The sequence below is a fragment of the Stegostoma tigrinum genome, chromosome 5, assembly GCF_030684315.1.
Source record: "Stegostoma tigrinum isolate sSteTig4 chromosome 5, sSteTig4.hap1, whole genome shotgun sequence".
NCBI classification, from domain to species: Eukaryota; Metazoa; Chordata; class Chondrichthyes; order Orectolobiformes; family Stegostomatidae; genus Stegostoma; species Stegostoma tigrinum.
In genome coordinates, this window is record NC_081358.1 from 2,706,449 (window position 1) to 2,725,117 (window position 18,669).

General features: G+C 45.9%; 1 protein-coding gene across 10 annotated transcripts in view; it reads right to left on the reverse strand.

Moving 5' to 3' along the window:
* Nucleotides 1-18,669, reverse strand: part of bbs9 (Bardet-Biedl syndrome 9) — a 519,061-nt gene that overhangs the window by 404,998 nt on the left and 95,394 nt on the right. The gene's annotated exons all lie outside the window — the stretch shown is intronic.

Sequence of the window (18,669 nt, forward strand, 5' to 3'; positions counted from 1 at the left end):
ACATACAAGTTAAACTTTAAAGAATAAAACACAGTGCAGAAAGTCAAGTCCTGTGGGAAGAACATCAACAACTGTAGATAGAACCACAAACCACAGTAACACTCTGAAAGAAGCTGCAAGTTCACGAATCATGCAATTCAAGACAGAGCATAAACAATGGTAATGATACTGTAACATTATACATACTGAAAGATGTAAATCCTAATCATTTTCACATATTATCAATCAAAAAGCTTTATTCTCAAGAGTGCATGCTGCCAGGGTTCTTCACCCCTAGCTTAATTCTAGGACTGTGTAAGGACACTGGTGACTACTCAATGATCATGATACATGAAGCTCAGCAGCTTCGACAGCTGTACCATTTACTGTGACAGAAGCTCCAATTGTTCAATGGCCAGATAATTGCCTCTGAAGCATCAATGGGACCTCAGTAGAGTCTCTATCGTAGCAGATGCCGGAGGAATTATCCAAGAAATTGAAGATTCATTGACCAATTCCATTGTGTCTGGAGAGGCTCCCAAAAGGTCAGGTAAATACTGACAATGACACACCTCACCATGCCACAGTTCCCTGCTGCTGGACATGACCTCATTTCCCCAAGAGTGGGGCCAAATCCATCCTTGCTCTCTTACGAACTTAGAACCCCCTGATGGACCTGCCATTATGGAAGAATGGCTTTGAATTTCTGATTAGAATCTCCAGTTAAAAATGTGGATGTCTTTCATTGCATGAAACGAAGCAATATATTGCCACTTTTTGGAAAATCCGCCCCAATTCAAGCCCAATTTTCCTCTTGCTTTTCCACACATTTCCCTGATGTATTTGATGGACCCTCATAATATTTAGCTCAAAGACTTTAGACAGTGGTCTTTTCTTCCTGTGCCTTGCCGGCAGTTGGTCCAAGCTTTTGTGCTCCCATTTCTTCAGATTTATTCTCAGCTAGGTTGATGCTGTTGATTGTGCATGCATATCATCTGCATTTTGTTTCTTTGAACTAATCTTGAGTTATCCGCATTGAAGTGTATCTAGTACTGTTCTGCCTACTCTGGTTTTAGTTACTAACTGTGCTATTCCTTGGCTGCCTCACCAGGCCAACTGGATATCCAGTCCCAATCCTTCAGCATTTTCAGTCCCAATCCTGCAGCATTGCAAATATGACTAGCAAACTAACCAACTAATGTTTTAAGATATAAATCAGCAATCTTATGTAGTCTTGCAAACTTCTTTTGCCAATATAATTTACTGAACAGCACATTTGTTGTTCTGAAGAAGGGTCACAGAACTTGAAATTTTAACTCTATTTTCTGTCTACAAATACTGCAAGATCTGCTGAGTTTCTCCAGCAATTTCCATGTTTGTTTCAGATTCTCAGCATCAACAGTTTTTCATTCTTTGTGAAGGTCAGAGCTGAGTGCCAGGATTACCCATCACCTTTGGAACAAATTATAAATTCAGGAATTCAACATAGACAGCTACTTAGCCCATTGGGGCAGTGCTGGTTCTTTTGATGAACAATCTAGCTAGTATCACTCCCAAACCCTTTCCCCAAGTCCCTGCAATTTTTTTCTTCAAGTATTTATATTTCCCCCCTATTAAGGCTGGTACTGTATCTAATGATATTCCTAGTTCACTGTTTACCTGTACCTTAAATCCAAATCCAATGATTATTGATCCTTCAGCTATTTAAAAGTTTTTCTTTGCTCAGTCTTTCAGCCTTTGTGATCTTGAAAACCACGAACATCTCTCCTTTTGGCCCTCTCTGCTGTGAGAAAACTACTACAGTTTCTTTAGTCTCTCTGCTTAGTAGCAATTCTCAGCCCTGGAATCATTCCAGTAATTATTTTCTGTGCCATTGCCAAAGTCTTCATGCATTTCTTCAACTGTGCTACTCAAATTTCAGGTCCAACTGGTATTTTACATATTCTTCCATATTTTCCCAAACTCTATTTACACTGCACTACCTTCCTTACTGAAAACAATATTTTCACATTTTGTGTCACCTGCAAATTTTGAAATTGTGCCCTGCTTAATGGTCCCAATTGGCAAAGTGGAAAAATGAATGGAGTGTAGCTTCAGCAAGAGTTATGGCATGATCGAATTAAAAATATAGATTCAAGTATCGGCAGTAATTTATTCCTAAATTCAAACCTAACCTGAAAAATGTGAACTGTTTCTCGTGGCCTGAACTGAACCATGAGGCTGCTGCAGTGAGCTAGCAACATCACTTCAGTTTCTCCAATCATTTGTTTCACCCAAGGTTAAGATGCAAAGAAAAATAGCCTAATTGTAATAAACAGCATATTGTTATTTTCATTCAATTTCCTACTGAAAAGATGTTCAAAAGAGTGAATGGAAACCAAATAATTTACACTGACATGGTTCCTCATCAAATCCTCTGGATTTCTTCTGAAACTCATTAACGAGATGTGGGTGTCACTGGCTAGAATAGCATGTACCTCCCCACCCCAAGTGTGCTGAGGTCATGGTGATACACCAAACCAATGAAAAAAATAGTGAAGCAGAGTCATATAGTTACAGAGGCAAACAAGACAAGCAACATGTGCAATGAATGGGCTCACTGAACAACCTTGATGACCATTAAATGTTTTTTAATGGCATTGTTTGAAGGAAAAATACCAACCAGAATAAAAGAAATGGGACTACAGTGTGACAGTTAATAAAAATATTTTCAGAATTACATAAATTTGAAAAGGTAATTTGCAGCATGGAAAGCAAAATAAGTGCAGATCAAACACAATAAATATCTCAGTTGTGAAATCACATATAGAGATCAAGTATGATTCAGATCAGTCTATGATTCAAACAATCTTCTGTCAAATAATATTGTTTAATAATTCCACAGCTTGTTATATTATCAGGCTGTACAGGTAAGACAATTTAGCCTTGCCTGCCTGTTATACTCAGATTTTCTTCACCAGTATCTGCTGCCCTCTATAGGAAGATTAGATATTGACATTCACATAGTTCCTTAAAAAAACTTAGAACACCATTTTGCAAACAACGAGCACTGAAGTGAAATACTAGTTGAATAGAGCTAATGCAAAACGTCCATGCTGTAACATGTGGAATCTTGGACATTTCACATGACCTAACCGAACACATGTACAAAAAGCATCACCAGCAACAGAATATTCAGCTCCAGGTTTCAGAACTTGACCACAAGCTGAAGGCATTATGGGGCATAAACGAGGCTGAAAGTTATATGAACAACATATTCAAATAGACGGTCACTCACAGGTTAGAGGCATGAAGAAAGACAGAAACAGGTGACCACTGGGCAGTCTGAGAGATACAGGCAGATAGCGCGAGAGTCCTTTGAGGTCTCGCCTGATCATTTGTTTTATGCTCCGAATATTGGCAACGTTTCCTCAGAAAAGTGTAAAAAGAACCAGGCCAAAGGCACCATTCCATTAGTCAGCTGTACAGCAAGGAAGAAGAGTGGAAAATCAGCAGCGATGATGGATTCATTAGCTGGGGAAACAGGCTGATGATTCTACGGCCATAGTTACTACTTCAGGAAGATATATGTCTCCTTGTTAACACAATCAAGAATGTCATACATGTTTCAGGACACTCTTTAGGTGAGGATGATGAGCTTGATGTCAGAGAAGCCTAATAAAATACTGGCCTTTATGTCCAGAGGACTGGAATACAAGGATGCAGAAGTTATGCTGCAGTTATACAAGACCCTGTTCAGATCCCACTTGGAATACTGTGAGCAGATCTGGGCACCATACCTTAGGGAGGATATATTGGCCTTCGAGGGAATACAATATAGGCTTACAAGAATGATAACTGGATTTCAGAAGTTAGGTTATGAGAAGAAGTTATACAAATTAGGCCTGATTTCTATATAATTTAGATGAAGGGGTGATATTATCAAAGTCATCAAACTATCAACAGGAAAAGACAGAATGTATAAAGATAAACTATTTCCACTAGTTAGGCATTCTAGAACTAGAGGTCATAGTCGAAAAATTAGAGCTAGATGAGTTACGAGAGATGTTAGGAATTATTTTTACACACATATGGTGGTAGGTATTTTGAACTCACTTCCACATATGGCAGTTGATGCTAGATCAGCTGCAAATTTTAAATCTCAAACGGATATTATTTTGTTAAGGAAAGGTATGTGTGTTAGGCCGTGATCAGTCTGATGTAATTGAATAATTTTACAGCCTCCAGATGCTGAATGATCTACTCCTCTTCCTGTGTTCCAATGTCACGGTCAACATTGTATCAAAAATGCAGTTAGGAAGATGGATGTGGTCCCAGTACCACTTGCCAGTGAGTACAAAAATAAGAAGATAGGGTAGATAAATGCACCTGTAAAGATGCTATGGGAAGAATGCATTAAATTCCTGGGATACTGGGGCACGTGGTACCTCTACAAGATGGATATGTTACACCTGAACAAAGTTGAGGTGAGTTCCTTGCAGAATGTTTGCTCAGCTTTTGGGGAGGGTTTAAAATAATTCTGTAGGGTTGTGGGAATCAAGAGAGAACATTAGAGAGCAAAGCCAGGTGTCTTAAAAGACTGGAAGAGACAGTTAGTACCAGAACAGAGAATAATAAATTCATAGCTGGAATCAAAGTAAGGGAGAAATTAAAATTTTCTCAAGCAAAATGACACTGCATGTATGTGAATGGTAATAAAGTAAACAAATATCATCTACAAAGTGACCCAAGCTTCCAGTTGCCTGTCACTTCAACATAGCACCATGTTTCCTAGCTAACATTTCTGTGTCAAGCTTGCTGCTCCAGGTAGGCTCAGCACAAGCTAGAACAACAGCTTCTCATTTTCCATGCGGGGCCCCTGCAGTCTTCAGGACTCAATGTCAAGTTCAACCATTTTCATGCCTGAACACCTTCTTCCAGGTCTTTTACCCATTCCCATAGCCCAGCCCCTATCATCACACAGGCTGTTTTCAGTGCAGCCAGCCCACTTTCACCGACTTACGGTCCCCGTTAGCAGCTTCTTTTTTTCCCTGGTTTACCATTATTTATCCCTTTGTCTGCCTACTGTCTTTCTCTTGCTCTAGGCACCATCTCCAACTATTAACTTAATCCTTTCCCAACCACCTCCACTAACCCTGTCCTACCACCTTTTCCTAGCTACTACAAGTTCTCAGAAAGGGTCACTGGACCTGAACTATACTTTCTCTCCACAGATGCTGCCAGACCTGCTCAGTTTGTCCAACAATTTCTGTTTTTGTTTTAGTACAGTAAATAAAATTACTGAGTTATGGACACAGTTGAGGTATTATGATTTTGTGGCAATGACAGAGACATGCCTGAAGCAAGGGCAGAATTGGGTTTCGGATATTCCTTGTTACAAGATATTCAGGAAAGATAGGTAAAGAAGAAATGAAAGAGAATTAAGGACAGCATTGCAATACTGGAGGAAGAGGATACCCCACCCCAAAGGGTTCAAGGACAGAGCTGAGAACAAGAAGCATGTAGCTACATGGCTGTGTAGTTAACAGACAATCAACCAGTGGGAAGGATGTATAGGAACAAGAAAATTGGAAAGAGGCGCATGCGTAATTACAGAGTAGTTTTAACAGAAGACTTAAATATACACAGCAGTAGCATGAAGGGCAAGGAGGTTGTGTTCTTATGTTGTGTTCAGGAGAATTTTCTACAGCTGTAGGTGTCCAGACCAATAAAAATGAAGGCACTGCTAGTTCAGGGTCTTGGAATGAGATGAGCCAAGTCGATCAACTGTCAGTGAGGGAACTCTCAGGAGGTAGAAGTCATTATATTATAAGGTTTGGAATGAAGGTGAAGAAAGATAATAAATAATCCAGATTAAGAATAATTAGCTGAGGAAGTTCCAACCTCAGTGAAGCTGGGCACTAAAGCCTGGAGCCAAAGACTGGACAAAAAAGCACAGCTAAACAATGGTCATCCTTCAAAGAAGACATGGTTTGGATATAGTCAAGTTGTAGTCCCTCAAAAAAGACCAGTAAAACAATCAAATCCAAAGATCCCTTCATGAAAATAAAGATATAAGGTAAGATAAAGAAAAATAGTGGGCTTGTGAGGGAGTCAGTTACAAATCACAAACAAGCTAATTATAAAATGCTCAGAAGGGAATTGAAGAAGCAAAGAAGAAGTATGAAAAAGACCGGCAGCTGATGTACTGGACAATCATGAAGACAATCCCGAAGCCTTATATGAATTGTTAAATAATGGAAAAATAACAGCAGTGCAAATTAAGGGCCCAGGCAGGGGGCATGGCAGAGACATTGAATACATATTTTGTTTCTGTCTTTATCAAGAAAGTAGATGCCACCCAGGCCATGATAGTTGAGGAGAAAACAGTCAACGGAAGGGCTCAAAATTGAATAAGCCATCAGTAATTCAAGTTGACAAGACACTTGGGCCAATTGAAATATAATATGAAGACGAAGAGAGTGGGAATTGCAGATGCATTGCTCATAATTTTTCAGTCTTCCCTGGGCATGGGGATGATGCCAAAGGTCTGCAGAGTTATATATAATATGCCCTCGTTCAAAAAAGATGTAAGCATAATCCCAGCAATTACAGAGCAATCAGTTCAATTTTGATGATGGGAAAAGCACTAAAAGAACTAAAATGTGGTCTTGAATTAATAGCTACATCAACAAATGGGTTAATTATCGAGAGCAAGTGTGGATTTGTAAGAGAAATATCATGTTTAACTAACTTGCCGGAGCTCTTTGAAGAGGGGACAGAGCGGGGTTGATGAGGGTAATGCTGTAGATGTAGTATACTTCAACTTCTTAAACCTGTTCAACAAGATTCTGTACAACAGGCAGAATACTAACTCATGGAGTAAAGGGGATAATAGCAACGTGGACATGACTTGGTTGAGTGTTGTGAGATGAGTTAATGGTAAATGGGTATTTTCACACTGGAGGAATGCTTGTAGTGGGGTTGCCTAGGGATCAGTATTAGGATCCTTTTTTTTGATTTCCATGAAAAACCTAGATCTTAAGAGTGCAAGGGACTATTTCAAAGTTTGCAAGCAAAACAAAAATAAGGAGGGCAGAAAAAAACTTCAATAAAAACAAGTCAGTGAACTAGGAGGTGGCAGATGAGTTCAATGGTCAATGCAGTGAAAGTATGGCATGATACATTTTGGGAGAAAGAATATGGAGAGACTGCATAAAATAAGGGAACTACTCCAAAGAGATATGCAGAAGCATACAGACCTGGGCACAAGTCATTAAAGGTGGTATGACAGGTGGACACCATGGTTAAGAAACCATACAATATCTTTGGATTTATTAGGATCGACATAGTGAACAAGAGCAGGGAAGTTGTGTTGAACTTACCTAAGACACTAGTTAGATCTCAGCTAAAGTACGGTGTACAGTTCTGGGTGCAAGACTTTAGGAAAGATATGAATGCATTGGTGACAGTGCAGAAAAGGTTCACAAGAATGATTCCAGGGATGAGAAACTTCAGTTATGAAGAAAGATTAGAGAAGTTGGAGATAACAAAGTGTGGAGCTGGATGAACACAGCAGGCCAAGCAGCATCTTAGGAGCACAAAAGCTTTAAGAATTGGGTATGCTAATGAGTTAAGAACCAGAGTGACACTGTGTGACCAGCGATCATGAGTAATCTAAGCAGCAGCATGCCAGGCTAAGGATTTGGACATACCTTTCAGTTACACACCAATTTATAATTTTGTTAAATAAATCTATTTGAGATTTACAAGTAAATTGAACATACTTACTTACCAATTCAGTATGAGTGTGGTAATCCTGTGTTAAGGAAAGCACACAAGAATTCAACAAACGTGATGTGGAATATCACCAGCCATGATTGGGTTCTGAGGCCTAGTTGGCTTTTATGAAACAAATCCTTTAACACATAAACAATAATATGGGATTGTCTAGTCTATTGTTAGAGTAATATGCAAAATACATGTCAGCTAATTTACAAACTTCTGTGTTCACAGAAATTTAACAGTGAAAAATATTCAGCCCATCACATCTGCACTTGCTATTCAAATGAACGTCATGACTTAACAGCAACTTCTTGTCCTTTTTCCATAGCCCTACATATGTTTTCTATTTAAATAATCATCTAATGCCCTCATGAATGCCTCGGTTGAACTTGGGTTCACCATACTTCCAGTCACTGCATCCCGGGCCCAAGCCACTCACTCTGTGATAAGGTTTCTTGTTCTCTCACAATTTTTCTTCTTTTGTATATCATTTTAAATTTGTGCCACCTCATTCACGACATACTTATGAGAGGGTATGGCTTCTCCTTGTCTACTTTGTCTAGACGTCTCTTGATTTTGAAGAGCTCAATCAAATCTCGCTTTAATCTTTTCCTCCCCTAGGAAAACAGCTCCAACTTCTCTAAGAGATAATGGGAACTGTGGGTGCTGGAGAATCTGAGATAACAAAGCATGGAGCTGGATGAACACAGCAGGCCAAGCAGCATCTTAGGATCACAAAAGCTATTGTGCTTTTGTGATCCTAAGATGCTGCTTGGCCTGCTGTGTTCATCCAGCTCCATGCTTTGTTATCTCAGATTCTCCAGCACCCACAGTTCCCATTATCTCTTAGAGAAGTTGGAGCTGTTTTCCTAGGGGAGGAAAAGATTAAAGCGAGATTTGATTGAGCTCTTCAAAATCAAGAGACGTCTAGACAAAGTAGACAAGGAGAAGCCATACCCTCTCATAAGTATGTCGTGAATGAGGTGGCACAAATTTAAAATGATATACAAAAGAAGAAAAATTGTGAGAGAACAAGAAACCTTATCACAGAGTGAGTGGCTTGGGCCCGGGATGCAGTGACTGGAAGTATGGTGAACCCAAGTTCAACCGAGGCATTCATGAGGGCATTAGATGATTATTTAAATAGAAAACATATGTAGGGCTATGGAAAAAGGACAAGAAGTTGCTGTTAAGTCATGACGTTCATTTGAATAGCAAGTGCAGATGTGATGGGCTGAATATTTTTCACTGTTAAATTTCTGTGAACACAGAAGTTTGTAAATTAGCTGACATGTATTTTGCATATTACTCTAACAATAGACTAGACAATCCCATATTATTGTTTATGTGTTAAAGGATTTGTTTCATAAAAGCCAACTAGGCCTCAGAACCCAATCATGGCTGGTGATATTCCACATCACGTTTGTTGAATTCTTGTGTGCTTTCCTTAACACAGGATTACCACACTCATACTGAATTGGTAAGTAAGTATGTTCAATTTACTTGTAAATCTCAAATAGATTTATTTAACAAAATTATAAATTGGTGTGTAACTGAAAGGTATGTCCAAATCCTTAGCTTGGCACGCTGCTGCTTAGATTACTCATGATTGCTGGTCACATAGTGTCACTCTGGTTCTTAGCTCATTAGCATACCCAGTTCTTAAAGCAGTAATACTATTCCTCACCACAAATGGACTTGCTTCTTTCCTTCTTTATTCCTGCAACACACGTCCCTCGACTGAATGCATGAATGGATGTACAACTTCCAGGATGCGGACAAGAAAGATTTCTCAGCAGCGTTAGAAACAACACTGAAAGACAAAAAACTCACAGAAAAAACCCAGCAAACCATCAGACAGACAGTCGCACCAACACTAAGCAGGAAAAAGGAAGAAAACACACTCAATACACAAGAAAGGAAAGCCCTAAAAGGACTCAAAAAAGATAAAAACATCGTTATCCTACCTGCAGACAAAGGACGCTTGACAGTCATCTTAAACCGAACAGACTACATTGAGAAAGCGAACGCACTGCTTGCAGATACCGACACTTACCAACAGGTGGCGATAGACCCGACCCCACTACCGAATCACAGCCTTACTCAAAAAACTTCAAAAATCTGGAGAATTAAACAAGAGAGACTTCCAAAAAATGAAACCAGATGGGTTCAACACACCACGCTTCTACTGGCTACCAAAAATTCACAAACCAGGAGCCCCCCTCAGACCCACAGTCTCGCTACCTGGAACACCAACCTACAGATTAGCCAAGGAACTACACCAAACACTAAAACATCTAGTAGAAGACTCCTGCCACTCCATTCGCTCCACCCAAGAATTCCTGAACGCCATCAAAGACACCAAGATAGAAGAGGATGAAATAATGGTCTCCTTTGACGTAGCAGCCCTGTTCACATCCATCAACATCAACCTGGCCAAAGAAACACTGACTACACTATTAGAAGAACCGAAGACACACACACCAGACACCACCAACCTCATCAGCAAGGACAACATCATCAAGCTAGTGGACCTATGCCTCACCACCCACTTCACTTTCAATAACAAAGCCTACAGACAAACCAACGGTACACCCATGGGATCTCTGATATCAGGGTTCTTAGCAGAGGCAGTAATGCAGAGACTCGAACAAACAGCTCTGCCAATCATCCAACCCAAACTTTGGGTCCGCTATGTGGATGACACCTTTGTCAGCACTAAACAAAACAAATTAGAGGAAACCTTCAAGACCATCAATAATACCCTTTACTGGCATAACATTCACAAAAGAGGAAGAAAACAACAGCAAACTGCCATTCCTAGATGTCACTGTAGAGCGAACAGTCAATGGGGAACTTCAAACCAGCGTCTACAGGAAAACAACACATATGGACCAAATACTGAACTACAGGAGCAACCATCCCAACACCCACAAACGAAGCTACATGAGAACATTATTCCAACGAGCCACCACACACTGCAGCACAGAGGAACTACAAAGAGCAGAAGAAAATCACCTATACAGCGTATTCAAAAAGAATGGGTACCCTATGAACACAGTCCGCCGATTCCTCAGCAACAAACCCAAACAAACAGACAAAACAGGCCCAGAAACCATAACCACTCTCCCCTGAGATCAAAGACATTTCCGAAATGACTGCCAGACTACTCAGACCTCTTGGCATCAGGGCAGCCCACAAACCCACCAACACACTAAAACAACAGCTAATGAACTTAAAAGACCCTCTACAGACAACAAGCAAAACGAACGTCATCTACAAAATACCTTGCAAGAACTGTGACAAACACTACATTGGACAAACTGGCAGAAAGCTAGCCACCAGGATACATGAACATCAACTAGCCACAAAACGACATGACTCACTATCACGAGTATTCTTACATACAGATGAGGAAGGACACCACTTTGATTGGGACAACACATCCATCCTAGGACAGGCCAAACAGAGACACGCACGAGAATTCCTAGAAGCATGGCATTCCAACCGGAATTCCATCAACAAGCACATTGATTTGGAGCCAATCTACCATCCCCTGAGAAAAAGAACAGGAAATGACATCACCAACACAGGAAATGACATCACCAACCCAAGAAAACCTAACCAGATAAATAGAAAGCCGGACATAACACCAGCGCTTTGTTGGAGGCTCACTGATGATGTTACTTAGAATGGTGACAAAACATCCGGGAACAAACCTTCAAGCTCAGTGAACCAGCTTACGTCTGGAACAAAATAAAGACCCACTCTCTTGTGGGCCGAGAGGAGGAGAGTGCTGTGTTGGAGGTGAAAGGAAGTCGTCGGGTTGGCTGTGCACCCTTGCAACCGGTGGATCTTAATGCTGGCTTCGGCCTAACGCTGGTTCAGGGGAGCAGCCAACCTGCAACGATGGCGCGGCATGTGCTCGTGCCCCAGGTCAGGGGGTCCGGAACACCATCCGTGTTTCCGTAAAGAAGGTGGATGAAGGTGCACCTGTGGACCGCACCTTCTTCGTGAAGAGAGTCCTGTTGGACTGTTGCGGGTTCGCTGCTACGGACATTTACTGCCTGCAGGATTTCCCCGGAGGAGGTTTTTATGATGTGACCTTCAGGAGTGCCAAGCTTTGCGAGCGCTTCCTGGAGGTTTTCAAGGAGAAAGGAGGTGAGGGCCCCCTCCCTGTATTGACCGCTGTCCCGCTGTTTGTGATGCCAGCGCAGAGGAGCCGTATGGTGACTGTACACATGTACAACCTGCATGTGCCAGCAGTTGATGTCCTGACCTTCCTTGGAAGATACATGAAGGTGAAGGGGGCCTAACTGACATCATGGACTCCTTTGGCATCTGGACCAGTAAGAGGCAGGTCAAGGTGACGCTGAGGATGGTTACGGACGGGAACGTCGTACACCCACCGTCCAGCTTCGCGATCGGCGGGGGCAAGGGCTACTTGACCTATGCAGGGCAACCTAAAGTCTGCCATGCCTGTGGTAGGTCAGGTCACGTGGTGGCCGACTGAAAGCCACCATCTGCAGGGAGGAGGGACACCTTGCAAAGGATTGCCTACAAGAGAAAAGCTGCAACCTTTGCGCGGAAGTGGGCCGCCTCTATAGGGCATGCCCGCAGCGGGGGACCACCTACGCCCAGGTCGCCGGCAGGGGCAATGCGGGGCCAGCACGCCCCGGAGGAGAGGAAGGCACCAGGGCCCAGCAAGGACCCCACTAATGTGCAGGAGGGCACAGCCCTGCAGGACAGACCTGAGGCCAGCAAAGCGCCCCTGCAGGCTCCGCTCCCCCCAGGCAACCCGGAGTCGATGGAGGCGGCGACAGGCGACCCAGGGAAGTGGACGACGGTCCGGAAAGCAAGGAGGAAGGTGCGTCGGCGGGCCCAGGAACCGCAACCATCAGGCGGGAAGAGGCAGCTACAGGGGGGCTATAAGAGCTCCTCTGATGAGGGGGATTTGGAGAGGGCCCGCCCAAAGCAGAAGTTAAAGATCTCAAGGGAGAAGGAAAGCAGCACCACGCTTCCAGGTGACGGGAGGCGTCCCGAAGATCCCTGCGACACCCAGTCACGTGCCGCTGGGGCACTGGAGGGCCCCCCGGAACTTCCAGGCGGGAAGGAGGAAACAGCGCATCCCCAGCCTGACCCAGAGCCGGACTCTCCTGCCTCCGTACCACCGACTGGGGGATGCCACCCGGAAGGCAGCACGGACGGTTTCCTCAGCCCGGACAGCGTCTAGCAGTTAGCCCGGGCAATGGGCATGAAGGGACAGATGGAGGGGCTGGACCTTGGACTTGGGGAGGGTACTGCGGTCACTGCCCACAATGGGGGTACGAGTTGCGAGCATTAATGTGCGCAGCGTCAAGTCCACCGCAAGATGTGTATCCACGTTGGCCTACCTGACCAGCATCAACGCGGACCTCCTGTTTCCGCAGGAGTGCGGGATACCGCACCTTGGCAGGTACGGGAAATGGTCCGGCGCCTGGACCTGTGGGCCTTCGATCTGGTCGGGGGGTAACGACTGTCGCTCCTCAGGCCTGGCTATTCTGCTGTGGGGGCGCGACTTCTCCATCTCTCAAGTTCAGGAGGTGGTGGGGGGGCGCCTCCTAGTGGCTGACGTCACCTACAGGAACGCCCCCCTGAGGCTGATCAACATGTACGCCCCAGCGGTACAGCGTGAGCGGATGGCCGTCCTGCAGCGGCTTCCACCCCTGCTGGCTACGTCCAGGCCGGTCATCCTGGGCGGAGACTTCAACTGCATCATCGATGCAGATGGAAGATCCGGCGTGGGGACAGCGGGTGGGGGGAGTCAACTGGACGTCACGTCCAGATTCCTGATGGGCACGGTGAAGGACGCCAAGCTGCTCGACGTCTTCAGCACCCCTGCAGACGGAGTGCAGCAGAGGTACACCTGGTCGCGGCCAGACGGGCCTATCCGCTCAAGGACAGACTTCCTGTTCGTGTCACGGGCGTTCTCGGTCAGGTCCACCGGCATAGAGCCGGTGTTCTTCTCTGACCACTGCCTCCTGCTGGCCGACTGTCACTTACAGGACGACCAGCAGGCCGGCAAGGGGACGTGGAAGCTCAACACGACTCTGTTGACCCCAGAGAATGTCGAGGAGCTTAAGAGGGAGTACGCTGGTTGGAGAACCGTGAAACCCCTCTTTGAGTCTCCGGGCGACTAGTGGGAGACGGTGAAGGAGAACATCAAGAGGTTCTTTGCCCTCAAGGGTGTTCGGAAGGCGAGAGAGAGGGGGGGAAAGCTGTCGCGACTCTAGAAAAGGGTGCAGAGCCTGCTCCTTCTGCAGTTGATGGGGGTCGATGTCACGGAGGACCTCCGCGAGGTGAGGGGCCAGCAAGCCTCGGTCTTCGCCGCGGAGGCCTCCAGGATAATCTTCCAGTCCAGGGTCCGCTCCGTGGAGCAGGACGAGACGTGCTCGCGTTTATTCTTTCAGAAGGTGCTCAAAGAGAACTCTGTGCTTAGCCAGCTGAAGGAGAACGACAGCTCGGTGACGTCGTCTCGGCCCGACATTTTGAGGATCAGCAGATCCTTCTATGCCGGGCTGTACGACACGAAGCCCACGGACAGCACGGCCTCCGAGTCATTCCTGTCGTCTATCACGGAGGTCTTAGACGACGGCACGAGGGAGTGGCTGGACCGGCTGATATCCCTGGATGAGCTGACCAGAGCCCTCAAGTCCTTGGAGAGGAATAGGACTCCCGGGAGCGACGGCTTACCGGTCAAACTGTAATCTGCTCTGTGGGACCTGGTCGGCCAGGACCTGCTGGAGGTGTACGATAGTGCGCTTCGGGCAGGGGAAATGTGCAAGTCCATGAGGAAGGGCATCATCACCCTCATTTACAAGAGGAAGGGGGAGAGGGAAGAAATTAAGAATTGGCGTCCCATTTCACTATTCAAAGTGGACTACAAAATCCTGGCCAAGGTCATAGCCAACCGGGTCAGGTCTGTCCTGGAGTCGGTGATTCACCCTGACCAAATCTGTGCTGTGCTGGGCAGGAAGATCACTGAGAGCCTCGCGATCATCAGGGATACGATCGCCTACGTACAGGACAGGCGGGTGGACACCTGCCTCGTCAGCCTGGACCAGGAGAAGGCCTTCGACAGGGTCTCTCATGCTTACATGAGAGACGTCCTCTCCAAATTAGAGTTCGGGGAGGGTGTCCGCAATTGGATCCGGCTGCTCTACCCCAACATTGTTAGTGCAGTCTCGATCAACGGGTGGGAATTGGACAGTTTTCCCGTCAGATCTGGAGTCAGGAAGGGCTGCCCGCTCTCTCCTGCCTTGTTCATGTGCTGTGTGGAGCCCTTCGCCGCATCCATCAGGAAGGACGTGAGCCTGAAGGGCATAACCATCCCAGGCAGCGGAGGCCTTCAGGTCAAGACCTCCCTGGACATGGACGATGTCGCCGTCTTCCGCACCGATCGTCGGTCGGTGAGTAGACTATTGGACATCTGCGGCCAGTTTGAACTGGCCTCGGGTACCAAAGTCAATAGGGGTAAGAGCGAGGTCATGTTCTTCGGGAACTGGGATGACCGCTCCTTCGTCCCCTTCACCGTCAGGACAGACTACCTGAAGGTGCTGGGTGTTTGGTTCGGTGGAGCTGGGGCGTGCACTAAGACTTGGGAGGAGCGTATCACCAAATTGAAGCAGAGGCTGGGCAGGTGGACCCTCTGGTCCCTCTCTATCGCAGGTAAGAACCTGGTTGTTAGGTGCGAGGGGCTTTCGGTACTGTTGTATGTGGCCCAGGCTTGGCCTATTCTCTGGACCTGCGCCACTGCGGTCAGCCGGGCCATCTTCCACTTCATTTGGGGGTCGAGGATGGACCGGGTCCCCAGGGACACCATGTACAAAGACCTGGAAAACGGGGGAAAGGGCGTACCGAACGCCACCCTCGCCCTGACGGCTACCTTTGTGTGCGGCTGCATCAAACTGTGCGTAGATCCTCAGTACGCAAACACCAAGTGTCACTACCTACTGAGGTTCTGCCTGTCCCCGGTGTTGCGAAGGATGGGCCTGGCCTCGTTGCCGCAGAACGCTCCGAGTAGTTGGACCGTTCCGTACCACCTGTCCTTCGTGGAGAAATTTTTGAAAGGAAACACCTTTGACCACAAGGCCGTCAGGCAGTGGTCAGCACGTAGTATCCTCGGGACCCTTCGGGAAAAGGAGAGGGTGGATCCCGTCGTGTGGTTCCCCACGCAGACTGCCAAAGTCGTTTGGCAGAATGCCTCATCGCCAGAGCTTTCAAACAAGCACAAAGACATTGCTTGGCTGGCAGCGAGAGGGGCTCTGCCAGTGAGATCCTTTATGCATGCCCGGAATCTCTGCGTCACCGCACGCTGCCCTCGAGGTGGCTGCGGGGGGGAACGAGACTGTCGATCACCTCCTTCTGGAGTGTGCCTATGCGCAGGAGGTCTGGAGGGGGATGCAGTGGTATTTGTCGAGCTTCGTCCCAAGCAGCTCCGTGGCGCGGGACTCCGTGCTCTACGGGCTGTTTCCCGGGACGCACACTGAGACCAACATCAACTGCGCCTGGAGGACCATCAATGCGGTGAAAGACGCTCTTTGGTCTGCCCGCAACTTGCTGGTCTGCCAGCTGAAAGAACTGACCCCGAGTGAGTGTTGCAGACTGGCGCACTCCAAAGTCCAGGACTACGTGCTGAGGGACTCGTTAAAGCTTGGGGCAGCCGTCGCCAAGGCGCGGTGGGGAAAGACCACGGTATGAAACCCCTCGTCCAGAATAGAAAAAAAGGCCCTATCTGGTAACTGGGCCCAGCTGGCGCCTTCCCCAACTGGTCAGGGGGCCAACGGGGACTGTGCGGGGTGACAATTGCCGGGGTGTTTTCTTTGCTTTGTTTTTTTTTCTTCTTTGTTTTTTTCCTTTAGTTGGTGTATGTACCCTCTGGGTAACCCAGAGCGGCTTGCATGACTGGGTAGGTGTGTAAATATGTTTTTTTTTTGTACATCTTACGAATAAAGTATATTTTTTCAAATATATAACAAAAAAGTGATGAAACGTCTGAAAACTAATCTTCCAGCTCAGCGAGCAATCTCACATCCAGAACCTCAACCTGAGCTACAAATCTTCTCAAAACTCGCTAGGATGTACATCTATATATCTGAATATGCTTGCATGAGTAAATTCATAGGAAGCAAGGTAGCCTTGCCCAGGGCTATGTTCCTCCCTTTGATAATACCTAAAAAATTGACTAACTTGTCATTCATTATGGGATTTTCCTGAACACAAAATGTCTGTATTTCTTGACTCATCACAATTGTTACTCCATATCAGTAACAAGTAATTAACTGAATGGTAATGCTGCGAGGAGTCAAAGGGATATGGACTATCAATGTGCTTCATTTGCTCAGTCAGATTTCAGTTTTGCCATGAAAGCCAGAGCTATGATAACATGGAGCATATTCAACTGCCTGAGCCCTTCCAAAGGATATGCCATTCTTGTCTAGACAAATAATTCTGTCATCACTGTGTCAAACTTCATGAACTGCCTGCCTAGTAGCTTATGTGGATGTTGTTTTATCACAAGAACAGTTCCGTCTAACCCAGCACCACCTACTCAGTGCAACTGGGGTTAGATAATTACTAGAGCCTGGCCAACATCACCTGTTTCCCAAGAAGAAGAAGGTTTCATAAAAAATTCCAGTCCACCAACTACTGGCCCCCAAAGGAGCTGAAAACCACTCTAACTTCAAAAGTACATAGAACAGATCTAGTATTAAAGGACAAACCTTCACCTGTTACGGCATGCTTTTCAGAAGCGTTCACAATCGGAAAAATACTTAGTGATTTGCTATTACAAACAGTTATGTTTAAGAACTAATTTATTTGACTCTGGAATCTTGTATGAAACATGAAACTTTCCAAACTCCCAATTCTATCAGTGGCCTTTGTGAATTCTAGGGAGAAAACAACTACTTGTTTATAATTCTGTGCTGTACTGAAGTCTCCTCTGCACAAACAGCACGAAAGCTAGAGGGACAGAAAGTGGCTTTGAAAAGAGAAATGTGTCACAATTGCAATATCTACATAGAGCAAAGCTATCAAATATAAACTACTCTTCTACACCGGTCAAACTGGTGGCAGAGTAGCATATTCTATCCAGAGCTCCTCCATTCCTTCTGTTTCCTTCTCTTTCTTATCCTTTTCTGCCCCTTTAGCCTCCAGGTGGCTCTCAGCCTGGTCTCTCAGCAGTTTGTAGCAACTATCAGCCTGGTCTCTTAGCAGCTCATGGCGGGTCTCAGCCTGGTCTCTCAATGTTTCGGAGCAGCTCACAGCCTGGTCGCTCAGTGTTTCGGACCAGCTCTTAGACTGATCTCTGTGTTTCAGAACTGATCACAGCCTGATCTCTCAGTGTTCCGGAACAGCTCTCAGCCTGATCCCTCAGTGTTTCGGAAAAGCTCACAGCCTGATCTCTCAATGTTTCGGAACAGCTCACAGCCTGATCCCTCAGTGTTTCGGAACAGCTCTCAACCTGGTCGCAGTGTTTCGGAGCAGCTCTCAGCCTGGTCTCAGTGTTTCGGAGCAGCTCCCAACCTGGTCGCAGTGTTTCGGAGCAGCTCTCAGCCTGGTCTCTCAGTGTTTCGGAACAGCTCACAGCCTGATCTCTCAGTGTTTCGGAACAGCTCACAGCCTGATCCCTCAGTGTTTCGGAACAGCTCACAGCCTGATCTCTCAGTGTTCCGGAACAGCTCTCAGCCTGATCCCTCAGTGTTTCGGAACAGCTCACAGCCTGATCTCTCAGTGTTTCGGAACAGCTCACAGCCTGATCCCTCAGTGTTTCGGAACAGCTCTCAACCTGGTCGCAGTGTTTCGGAGCAGCTCTCAGCCTGGTCTCTCAGTGTTTCGGAACAGCTCACAGCCTGATCTCTCAGTGTTTCGGAACAGCTCACAGCC